The sequence below is a fragment of the Diceros bicornis genome, unplaced genomic scaffold (genome assembly GCF_020826845.1).
Source record: "Diceros bicornis minor isolate mBicDic1 unplaced genomic scaffold, mDicBic1.mat.cur scaffold_73_ctg1, whole genome shotgun sequence".
NCBI lineage: Eukaryota > Metazoa > Chordata > Mammalia > Perissodactyla > Rhinocerotidae > Diceros > Diceros bicornis.
In genome coordinates, this window is record NW_026691615.1 from 488,455 (window position 1) to 500,727 (window position 12,273).

The 12,273-nt window shown below is 51.9% G+C and overlaps 1 protein-coding gene across 1 annotated transcript in view; it reads left to right on the forward strand.

Moving 5' to 3' along the window:
• Positions 1-10,090: 10,090 nt before the first annotated feature.
• The window catches only part of FBN3 (fibrillin 3), a 62,903-nt gene continuing 60,720 nt past the window's right edge, over positions 10,091-12,273 (forward strand). Inside the window, exon 1 of the mRNA XM_058538016.1 lies at positions 10,091-10,570. The gene's annotated coding sequence lies outside the window, so the exon portion shown is untranslated. The remainder of the gene's footprint in view (positions 10,571-12,273) is intronic.

Sequence of the window (12,273 nt, forward strand, 5' to 3'; positions counted from 1 at the left end):
TGGCCAACAGGCACAGGAAAAGATGTTCAACATCACTCACTATCAGGGAAATGCAAATCTCATTACTACTAACCATAAGAAACGATGAAATCCAGCCATTTGTGACAACATGGATGAACCTTGAGGGTATTATGCTAAGCGAAATAAGTCAGAGGGAGAAATACCATATGATCTCACTCATAAGTAGAAGATAAAAACAACAACAAACAAACATATAGAGACGGAGATTGGATGGGTCGTTGCCAGAGGGGAAGGGAGGAGGGAGGAGGGAGAGAGGGGTAATTAGACACATATGCGTGGTGATGGATGGTAATTAGTCTTTGGGTGGTGAACATGATGTAGTTTACACAGAAATTGAAATACAATGATGTACACCTGAAATTATAGAATGTTATAAACCAATGTTACTGCAATAAAAATTAAAAAAACAAAAACAAAAAACAAGAAAAACCCCGAGCACTCAGAGAACCCAGCATGACGTCGTGTTTCTGGGGAGCAAGGACGAGGGATAAGACGCGCCCAGCCGCACCCCTCCAGAGGTGGAGGCTGCAGGTAGGGAAGGACGCTGCCGATGACCAGGCTTAAATGAGCCCAGAGGTGAGACTGTGGTCTCCACATGTTTTTCTTAACTGTGGTAAAACACACATAACACAAAATTTACCATCTTAACCATTATTTGAATTCTTAAAATTATTTTTTTCCAACTTCATTGAGGAATAATTGACAAATATAATTGTGTTTATTTAAAGTGTACAACGTGAAGATTTGATACACATATACATTGTGCAAAGACGACTTCATCATTTTGAAGTGCACAGTTCAGTGGCATTAAGTACATTCAGGGTTGTGCAGCCATCCCCACCATCCATCTCTAGAACTTTCTTATCCCCCCAAACGGAAACTCTGTGTCCATTGAACACTGATTCCCCATCCCCTTCCCCAGCTCCTGGTACCCACCATCTACTTTCTGTCTCTGTGAATTTGACTCCTCCAGGGACCTCCTGTGAGTGGAATCAGACAGTATCTGTCCTTCTGTGTCTGGCATATTTCACTCAGCATGATGTCTTCAAAGTTCGTCCATGTTGTACGATGTGTCAGAATTTCATTTCTTTCTTCTTTTTTTTTAAAATGCTTTAAAAGCTTTTATTTAAAAATGCATTTAAAAATGCTTTTATTGCATGTCGAAATGCTCTGACCATAATTAATACTCCGCACACCGTCAGGTGCCAATCAGAGAGGGCTAGAGGCAGCGAAAGGAATGTTCTAGCACACTGGGACAGGGAGGGTTCTCAGGACTCGGTCCAGTTGTCTGAGCTCCAGGTTTTTTTTTTTTACTTACTAAACTACAGAGTTTATTTGGTTTTTCCAGGATCCAGTCTAGTACACCACATTGCATTTATTTGGTCATTAATGCCTCCTTAGTCTCCTCCAATCTCTGACAGTTTCCCAGTCTTTCATGACCTTGACACTATGAGGAGTACTGGTTGGTTATTTTTTTTTATTGGTGTCATAATAGTTTATAACATTGTGAGATTTCAGTTGTACGTTATTGTTTGTCAGTCACCATATAAATGTGTCCCTTCACCCCTTGTGCCCACTCCTCACCCCCCTTCCTCCTGGTAACCACTAATCTGTTCTCTCTGTCCACGTATTTGTTTATCTTCCACATATGAGTGAAATCACGTGGTGTTTGTCTTTCTCTGCCTAGCTTATTTCGCTTAACATAATACCCTCCAGGTCCATTCATGTTGTTGCAAATGGGACGAGTTTGCCTTTTTTATGGCTGAGTAGTACTCCATTGTATATATATATATATATATATATATATATCTATACCACATATTTACCCACTCATCAGTCAAGGGACACTTGGGTGGCTTCCACTTCTTGGCTATTGTGAATAATGCTGTGATGAACATAGGGGTGCATAAGCCTCTTTGAGTTGTTGATTTCAGGATCTTTGGATAAACGCCCAGTAGTGGGATAGCTGGATCATATGGTATTTCTATTTTTAGTTTTTTGAGGAATCTCTATACCATTTTCCATAGAGGCTGCACCAGTTTGCATTCCCACCAGCTGTGTATGAGGGTTCCCATTTCTCCACATCCTCTCCAACATTTGCTGTTTTTTGTCTTGGTGATTATAGCCATTCTAATGGGTGTAAGATGCTATCTTAGTGTTGTTTTGATTTGCATTTCCCTGATGATTAGTGATGTTGAACATCTTTTCATGTGCCTATTGGCCATCTGTATATCTTCCTTGGAAAAACGTTCATATCCTCTGCCCATTTCTTGATGGGGTTGTTTGTGTTTTTGTTGTTCAGCTGTGTGAGTTCTTTATATATTATGGAGATTAACTCCTTGTCAGATATATGGTTTGCAAATATTTTCTCCCAGCTGGTGGGTTGTCTTTTCATTTTGATCCTGGTTTCCTTTGCCTTGCAGAAGCTCTTTAGTCTGATGAAGTCCCACTTGTTTATTTTTCCTTTTGTTTCCCTTGTCTGTGTAGATATGGTGTTTGAAAAGATCCCTCTATGACTGATGTCAAAGAGTGTACTGCCTATATTTTCTTCCAGGAGTTTTATAGTTTCAGGTCTTACCTTCAAGTCTTTGATCCAGGGCTGGCCCCATGGCTTAGTGGTTAAGTGCTCGTGCTCCGCTACTGGTGGCCCGGGTTCAGATCCCGGGCGCGCACTGACGCACCGCTTCTCCGGCCATGCTGAGGCCGCGTCCCACATACAGCAACTAGAAGGATGTGCAACTATGACATACAACTATCTACTGGGGCTTTGGGGGAAAAAAAAAGGAGAAGGATTGGCAATAGATGTTAGCTCAGAGCTGGTCTTCCTCAGCAAAAAAAAAGAGGAGCATTAGCATGGATGTTAGCTCAGGGCTGATCTCCCTCACAAAAAAAAAAAAAAAAAGTCTTTAATCCATTTTGAGTTAATTTCTGTGTATGGCAAAAGAAAATAGTCTACCTTCATTCTTTTGCATGTGGCTGTCCAGTTTTCCTAGCACCATTTTGTGTGTGTGTGTGAGGAAGACCAGCCTTGAGCTAACATCCAATGTTAATCCTCCTCTTTTATTTGCTGAGGAAGACTGGCCCTGGGCTAACATCCGTGCCCATCTTCCCCTACTTTATGTGGGATGCTGCCACAGCGTGGCTTGCTAAGCGGTGCGTCAGTGCGCGCCCGGGATCCAAACTGGCAAACTCCGGGCCGCCTAAGTGGAGCGCTAGCACTTAACTGCTTGCGCCGCCGGGTTGGCCCTGTCCAGCACCATTTATTGAAGGGACTTTCTTTTCTCCATTATATGTTCTGAGCTCCTTTGTCAAAGATTAGCTGTCCGTAGATGTGTGGTTTTATTTCTAGGCTTTCAATTCTGTTCCATTGATCTGTGTGTCTGTTTTTGTGCCAGTACCATGCTGTTTTGATTACTATTGTTTTGTAGTGTATTTTGAAGTCAGGGATTGTGATGCCTCCAGCTTTGTTCTTTTTTCTCAGGATTGCGTTAGCTATTCGGGGTCTTTTGTTGCTCCATATGAATTTTAGTATTCCTTGTTCTATTTCTGTGAAGAATGTCATTGGGATTCTGATTGGGATTGCACTGAATCTGTAGATTGCTTTAGGTAGTATGGACATTTTAACTATGTTTATTCTTTCAATCCATGAGCATGAGATGTCTTTCCATTTCTTTATGTCATCATCGATTTCTTTCAATGATGTCTTATAGTTTTTGTTGCATAGGTATTTCACCTCCTTGGTTAAATTTATCCCTACACATTTTATTCTTTTTGTTGCAATTGTAAACAACATTGTATTCTTGAGTTCTCTTTCTGTCAGTTCGTTATTAGAGTATAGAAATGCAACTTATTTTTGTAAGTTGATTTTGTACTCCGCAACTTTGCCGTAGTTGTTCATTACTTCTAACAGTTTTCCTTTCTTTTATGGCTGAATAATATTCCATTGCATAGATGGACCACATTTTGTTTATCCATCATCCCTCGATGGGCACTTGAGTTGTAGCCACCTTTTGGCTATTGTGAATCCTGCCGCTATGAACACGTACCTGTTCAAACCCCTGCTTTCAATTCTCTTGGGTCTATGCCCAGAAGCACTGGATCATACGGTGATACTATGTGTAAATTTTTGAGGACCTACTGTATTGTTCTCCACGACAGCTACACCATTTTACATTCCCACCAGCAATGCACGAGGGTTCCAATTTCTCCTCATCCTCACCATTACTATTTTCCTTTTTTAAAAAAAATAATAGCCATCCTAGTGGATGTGAGGTGGCATCTCATGGGTATCACAGCTTTTTGCCTCTCCAAAGGGCAGATTGGTTCTCCATTGTCTTCAGGTGGTTCCAGATGAGAGCCCTCTCCTAGAATTTCCTCTCGATCTTCCCGTTCATGACCTTCCAGAGGTGGCAGATGTGTGTCTCCTCTCTGAGAGTCGGGAGCCCTCTCCTTCAGAGCCATGAGTCCGTCTGCATCTCAGGAAATGCCTGCCCGTCATTGCTCCACGGCTGTCTCCCCAGTTCCGAGTGTCGGGAAGTCCTCCCCATGCGGAGGCTGCCTTGTTGACCTTCAAGTGTCTTTGTGGGCCAGCCTCTCTTCCACTTCTCCTCCTGGCCAGCATTTTTGTCATCAGCAGCGGCCATCCTTCCTTCCCCTGTGACCTCTTGACCACACGACGGCTAAGCCACATCTGCAGTCTCCAGTCAATTCTTCACGTTCTCCCGGAGCTCCTTGCCATATCCCTGTGGATGTGCTGTTCCCCTCCTCCCTGTCCCTCTGGCTTCCTAGGAGTCACCCGGGACAATTGTCTCTTGTGCATCTTGGGTGTCTGCTCTCTGATCCTGTCAGGACTTGTCACCTCCACTCTGTCCATTGTCCCTTCGGCAGACAGGCTGCGGGGGTGGGAGGTGACGAGGGGGACCGTGCGTTGATAATTACTGAGGCTGAATGATGGACCCACAGTGGTTCGCCACATTGTACATACTCTCTCTGCTTTTGCGTATGTTTGACATTTTTCATAACAAAATATTTCTAAAAGCCCTGCATGATGTCTAGCATGACATGGCACCTGTACTTGGCTATTTCCTGAAGTCCTGAAAGTCCAGAGGTAGGTGACTAGGTAAATAAATCACCAGTTTCACCAGTTCCGCTCACCAACGTAGTCCTCTGCAGACATCAAAAAGAATGAGCAAGTTCTCTCCGAACTGACACAGAAATAGTACCAAGACGGGCCGGCCACATGGCTTGGCCGTTGGGTGCGTGCGCTCCGCTGCTGGTGGCCTGGGTTCAGGTCCCAGGCGCGCACCGATGCGCCGCTTCTCCGGCCATGCTGGGGCTGCGTCCCACGTGCAGCAACTAGAAGGATGTGCAGCTATAACATACAACTATCTACTGGGGCTTTGGGGGGAAAATAAATAAATAAATAAAATCTTTAAAAAAAAAAAAAAAAGAAATAGTACCAAGACCTCTTAAGAAGTGAAACAGAGCAAGTACATTCATAGCAGCACTATTCACAATCGCCGAAAGGTGGAAACCACCCAGGTGACCGTCAACTGGTGAACGGGTACACAAGCTGTGGCCCCGCCATACAATGGAATACTATTCAGCCATAAAAAGGGATGAAGTCGCCATACGTGCTAAGATGTGCGTGACCCTCGAAATCACATGTAGTGAAAGAAACTAGATTAAAAGGCCACATAGCATATGATTCCATTTACATGAAATACCCAGAATAGGCAAATCCATAGAGACAGAAGGTAGAGTCTTGGTTGCCAAGGGCTGGGAGGAGAGAGTAAGGGGGACAGGGTTTCATTTTGGGGTGATGAAAATATCTTGGAACTAGATAGAGGTGATGGTTGCACAACACTGTGAAAGTACTTGATGCCACTGAATTGTGCATCTTAAAATGGTTAACTTTGTAATGTGAATTTTACCTTAATTTAACAAAATGGTAAAAAAAAGTGATCAGGGAGAGGCACTTACCAGGAAAATAAATTTTTATAAAGAGGAAAAAAGCAAGCACAGAACAATGTACACAGGTGCCGATGTTTGTGTTTAATGTTAAAGAGAAAAGAATACGTGTGTATCAGAGAGACACAGGACTCTGTTACCTCCCCCTGTCTGGGAGACTGAGGTTTGGGGGGCTGGTAGTGGCAAAGCCCAGGGGCACGGGGAAAGTTTCAGGCTGTGTGACCTGGGTTCAGATCTGTCTGTGCTCCCTTTTTTTTTTTTTTTGGTGATGAAGATTGGCCCTGAGTGAACATTTGTGCCCTTCTTCCTCTATTTTGTATATGGGAGGCCACCACAGCATGGCTCGATGAGCTGTGTGTAGGTCCGTGCCCGGGATCCAAACCCACAAACCCCAGGCCGCGGAAGTGGAGCGCACAAAGTCAACCACTACACCACCTAGCCAGCCCCCTCTCTGTGCTCTTTACTGGCTGTGGGCCTAGGGTAAGTGACTTGGGGGCTCTATGCCTCAGTTTCCCCATCTGTATAGTAGAGATAGCAGAGCCCGCCTCAGGGGTCTGTTAGGGGTCCAGCTTGGCATGCAGTGAGCACTTGATGAACTGGGGGGGCTGTCATCCCCAGAGAACCTGACAGGGAAGCCCTTGGGGGTCCAGCTGCTCTCTCTGCCCCCCTCCTGTCCCACTCTGACCTTCTCGGGGCCATCCCGGGACCTCCGGGACCTGCCCTCCCAGCCTCATTCCCAGGCATCCGGCCAAACTCTCTGTGTGCATGTGCTCTGTCCTCCCCTCGCCCAGCTGCCTCCTGAGCTCAGACAAAGAGAGCTCTGTCCCCAGGCCACCCGGCCCAGGCAGGCCCAGCGCACCCCACACAGCATAGGCTGCAGGCACCCCCCGGTGCCCCCGCCATGTCTCTTTGCCCCCAGTCCTGGCCCCGTGCTCCCGGGCATGCCCTGCCCACCCTGTCTCCATCCCTTCCTCAGGCCGCGCTAATGGACATCTGGGAGTCTCCTGGCCCTGGATGCACACAGTAGCATCCTGCCTGCAAGAGGGGGCTCTGGGGCTTCACAGAAAGTCAGAGGGGGGGCGTGTGAGGAGAAAGGTTGGATCTGGAATGACTCAGACATTCCACAATGACTGAACAGGATGACGCAGTGTGGGTGCGCAGGGCAACACGGATTGTGCGCCCATGTGACAGGGACAGGTGACAATTAATAGGAACTGGGGATGATGGAGACACAGTGTGACAGCAACAGGTGACAATGAGAGGACAGTTGACAGCAACAGGTGACAATGAGGAGACAGCTGACAGCAACAGGTGACATTATAATTTAAAAAACCCCTCGGGATTGGTGTAATGTTGGTAGGGAGGCTGTGATATTCTAATAAAGGAAAATAAGGGGACATGTATGAAAATGACAGGGGACAGTGAGGAGACAGTGCGGCAGTGAGGGATGACAGTATTAAGACAGTCTGTGACTGTGATGCCTGACAGTAGAGAGATGCTGTGACAGGAACAGTGACTGATGATGAGGCAGGAATAACACAGCAGACAGGACCTCTGCCATTTTTTTAGCCATGGGTGACTCAGATGGCCTTTCTCTAGGTCTGGGACACGCCCCCTTTATGAGGCCGACCCCACAACAGAATCTCAAGACACTGGATCCCCATTTTCCCAGCCCGCCTTGCATCAAGGTGGGGGTGCATGGCCCCACACCCCTCTGCCAGGCACCTCTGCCCCCAACTTTGGTGGACGCTGGCCCCAGAGAAGTGGGGACCCTTGGACTCCGTTCTGCCGAGGGTGGCACAGGTTTCCAGCATCCAGATCATCAAGCATCATCTGAGCCCAGGGAGTGGAGAGGGAAGGGAAAGTGTCTTTGTGGGACCAGATCTGCGGGCAATTTCGGGGCAACTCTGCTGGCTGCAGACCCCCAAGCTTGGGTCTCCAGCCTCCCAGGGAATCTGCGTGCGACCAAGCACCCTTTCTGCCGAGACCGATTTGTCACTTGCAGTTTAAGAATCCTGACACTCTGGGTGATGGGACCGTCGTTAACGGATGACAACATCACAGCGACAAGGTGAAGGTGTAAAGGTGACAGGAGACAACACAAATGTCACAGGCAGCGGAGTCACCAAAAAATAGCAAGGTATCCTGTTCACTGTGACAATGAGAGGATGACAGCAGCGGGTGACAGTGACAGGTGGCCCTGTAATGGGAATTTGGTGATGATGCAGTATTGACGGGGAGACTGTGACATGCTCTGCCCTTGTGACAGTCTTGGGGTGGCACTGGGATGCTGGGGGGGGTGAGAACCTAAATGTCCCTTCATGACAGTGCGATGTCACGGAGTGACTGTGTAGGTGACACTCAGAGTGACCACATCAGTCGTGGGCAGCAGTGTAGCAGACCCAGGCAGTGGTGCATCGGAAGGAAAGACGGTGTGACAGTAGTGGGGGGTGTGAGGTCAAGAAGCACTCGCTTCTGCTGTCATGGAGAACTTTCTTGTGCACACACACCTCCTCTGTCTTGCCCCACCCTATGGGTTCCTTCTCCCCTCGCTTCCGGAGAGCAGGGAGGGAGAATTCTAGAACTGAATCACTGCCTCACCCACCACCCTTTCTCTGGGCTTAGCCATCGAAGCATCGGTCACGCGGAGTCCCTGGTAGGGGACTGTCCCTCCCCACGTTCTGCACATCTGCTGGGCTGCTTCTGGGACACCTGGAGCCTGTCCTGTGTAGGACACACTTGTTGGCTGAAGAGCAGACCAGGCGGGACTCTGGCAGAGGAGCTTCAGAAGAGGTGACAGAAGGGTCCCTGGAAGCTGGCCCATCCCTGAGAGCCTCTGGGCCTCCCACACTGGAATCTGCACACCTCTCACTGCTGTTCCAGGGTTTCCTTCCCCGGCACACCCTCGCCACACCCAGCCACCCTTCTCACAGGCCCCGGTAACCCTGCTCCCTCGGCCACGATGACCCAAATCTTGTCCCTGAAGTTCCTCTCTGTCTCATGCCCTCGCTGCCCCCCAGATGCGGTTCTAGAACCAAGGGGCAGCCTCTGGAGGGACCTCCTTTCCTGGGAGCCCACCCCAGCTCCCCTCACAGGCGGGGGGAGCCTACTGAGGGCTCCTGGGTGCTCCTGGCTTCTGCTCACCTTTCAGCCTCCCTTGTGCCCTCCCTCCCTTTCTCGCCTCCCCCAAAGCTCTAGCCTCACTCATTTCCATACTTTCCACACTTTCTCATCTCCAGGCCTGTGACTGTGCTGTTTCCACCTCCTGTCCCTCCCTCTACTTCTCTGACTTGCTCCCTTCTACTGAGCCCTCAAGGCTCCCATCAACAGGCAGAATGCTCCTTTCCTTCCCTGTTTTTGGGGTCCCTCCCTCTGGCCCGGGAGTGGGGAGTCCGGGTCTGTCTTCTGGGACGTACACTGGGAGATTATAAGAGTATCTCCCTCACAGGGTTTTTTGGTCATGAAATGAGATAACGTGTATGTAACTCTTAGCGCCAAGCCTGGCACATAGGCACCCAATAAATATTAGCTCAAATTGTTATTTGATATGTATTTATTACATACCAGAAGTGCTATGATGGAGGCATGATCAGCACAATCAGCTTTGGGAATTCAATACGGTAAACTAACAATTTGGTGGTGGGGAGATTTTTGAACTGGGCTTTGTCAGATGCATAGGAGTTTGCTGAGTAGACTAACAGCTTCAGGTCCAACAGTTTCTGGCCAATCCCCACCTTAAGGGTCACTGGTGGAAAATGCTGGGGAAAGCTAGAAATTTTCGCTTGGGTAGTAGGCTCCAGATAAGGGGTGTAAATTCTGAAGTTCAGCCCCTATGACAGGTGGAGAAACTGAGGCTCAGAAAGTCTAGACCTTTTGGACTCAAACTCTTCATTTTGAGAATCAGATGAAAACATGGCCCTTCTCCCCAGGAAATGCATCTGGGTTTTGCTTACATTTTTAGGGGATTCTGGCTCTTAGTCTAGTTAAGAATCCAGGCTCCAGGCGCCAGGTGAGTTTCCGAAGTTGCCCTCGGAATTCTCCCTGCCCGAGGGAGGGGGGAGGCGTCTTGGGAGGACGTAAGAGGGCCTCCCAGGTGAGTCTCGAGACATCCCGGCCTGGCTGTGCTCCAGGCCGCCCCAAATCGGAGCCCCACCTCAGGGCACCGCCGGCTCAGTTTCTACCCGAAAACGCGGTCGCCGCAGCCCCTCCACGCCCTGCGCCCCCCAGCCCGCGCCAGCCCCGCCAGCCCCGCCCTGGCTCCGTGCTCCCCGGTTTCTCCAGCCCCTCCGAGTTTCACCCGGAGCCCCGGGCCCTCCCCCAGCTCCGGCCCCTCCCCCAGCCCGGGATCAGAGCCCCCGGCCCCCGCCCCGGGAGCTTCGAGGTGCAAACGCGCCCTCCCCCGACTCCTCCCGCCCGCAACTCCCCCCGAGTGGCAGCTCTTGGCTGGGAAGGCGGCGGGGTCGGCCTCTCGGCTCCGCGCTCCCGCCCCGGGCCCCCGGCGCCGCGCCCAGCCAGCCCCTCAGCGCGGAGCCCCGCGCGCCCGCCCACCGTGCCTACCTCCACGCGCGCCGGCCCGCAGGTAGGGGACGCGCGGGGCCCGCGGCGGGCGAGGGACCCGGGAGCGGGGCGCGCGGGGAGGCAGGGCGGGGAGGAGGGGGCCACGGCCAGGGCGGGGGAGGGGATTCCTTTGTTTGCAGCCGGCAGCCCCGGGCCCAGCCCCCTCCCCTCTCCGCGCTCCGCTCGGCGCCCGCTGGGGCGCGGGGACCGGTGCCGGCGGGAGGGGCTCGGGCCCGGCCCTGACCCGCAGGTGAGGGCGGAGCCGAGTGTGGTCGCGGCCCCCGGCCCTGCCCGATGGAGAGCACCCCCTCCTCGTCCCCCGAGCCCGGATCCCTCGCCGCCCGGCCCCCGCCTCCCCGCCTCCCTGCCCGTGCCGTGCGCGCCGTCCCCGCTCATTCATTCGACAAACTCCAGGGCGCGGTTGGCGGAGGCCGGGCGGGGGCCGGGTCGGGCCAGGCCGGAGACCCCCCGAGGCGACCGGGCCGGGAAGGAGGCCCCGCGGGCTCTGAGGCTGCGCCAGGCGTCCTGGGAGCGCAGACCGGCCTGGACATCTTGGAAGCAAGAAGCCGCTGCCCCTCCCCAGCTGGACCGTGTCACCCCCGCCTCCCTGCTAAAGTTCACAAGGATCTCTCCTTTCTCCAAGGACCTTGGGACCACCTGGGTGGGCTCTCCTGTCACCCCAAGGCCCAGAGAGGGGCAGCCACGGGCCCAAGGGCACACAGCGTACTCCCCACCCGTTCCCCACCCAGGCCCAATTCTTCTCCGCCCTGGTCTGGAAAGTGGGACCTGAAAGGGGCCCCGGAAGGCCACTTGGTCGGCCTTATGTCCCTCAAGTATTTGGCTTCCATCCTGCTAACCTTTGCCTGGTCATCTCCTCCACCAGGAGTGGCCCTGTCCTCATCTCCTCCCTCCCATCTTTCCAGGTCCAGGAGCCAGCCAGCCACCTCCTGGGGGTTGGGGGGGGCGCCCCTGATCCTCTTCCCCTCCCTCCCCTCTGCCTGGGCTTCAGCCCCCTCTCAGCTCCTCACTAACTGTGTGATGGCCTTAGTTTGCTGATCTGTGAAGTGGACACAAAAGCTGTCCCCTCCTTGCTGGGCGGTGGGGGGTGCTCTCCATTGGGAAGTTTCAGACTCTGCCTGGTGCCCCTGCTCAGTATATCCACCTGTCACCTGTCTCCCAACCCTTCCCTCCCCGCTCAGCCCTCCCGGCCAGGACTCTGGGGGTCGCCTCAATGCTCCCCACCTCCCTCCAAGTCAGCTGCCACCTCCTGTGATTTCTTTCCTCTCTCGGCCCTCATCTGGACGCCTGCCTCAGCCTCCTCACCTGCACGCTTCCTCTGAGGCCCTACAAGCCCTTCCACACTCCATCAAACACCCATTCTGCCCTTGTTCCTCCCACTTAAAGCCCTTCAAGGGCTCTCCATTGCCCTTAACCTACAAGTAGGAGCTCCATTACACACTTATCGCTCTCACAACACTGGCCCATCCGTCCCTCTCTCTCCTCCACTCCATGCTCCACGCCCTCCTCGCCTCTGCTCTCGCTGTGCACACTGCCCCAGCACCTCTCTCTTGGTGAACTCCATCTCTGAGACATCACGCCTCCTCTGGGAAGCCTCCCCTGACTTCATGTGCTCCCGGGTCAGGGTTGGATGCTTCCCTGGGCTCCCACAGGCCCCGAGTTTCCCCATCCCGGCGGCCGCCCCACTGCTCCTGGTTCTTCTGGATG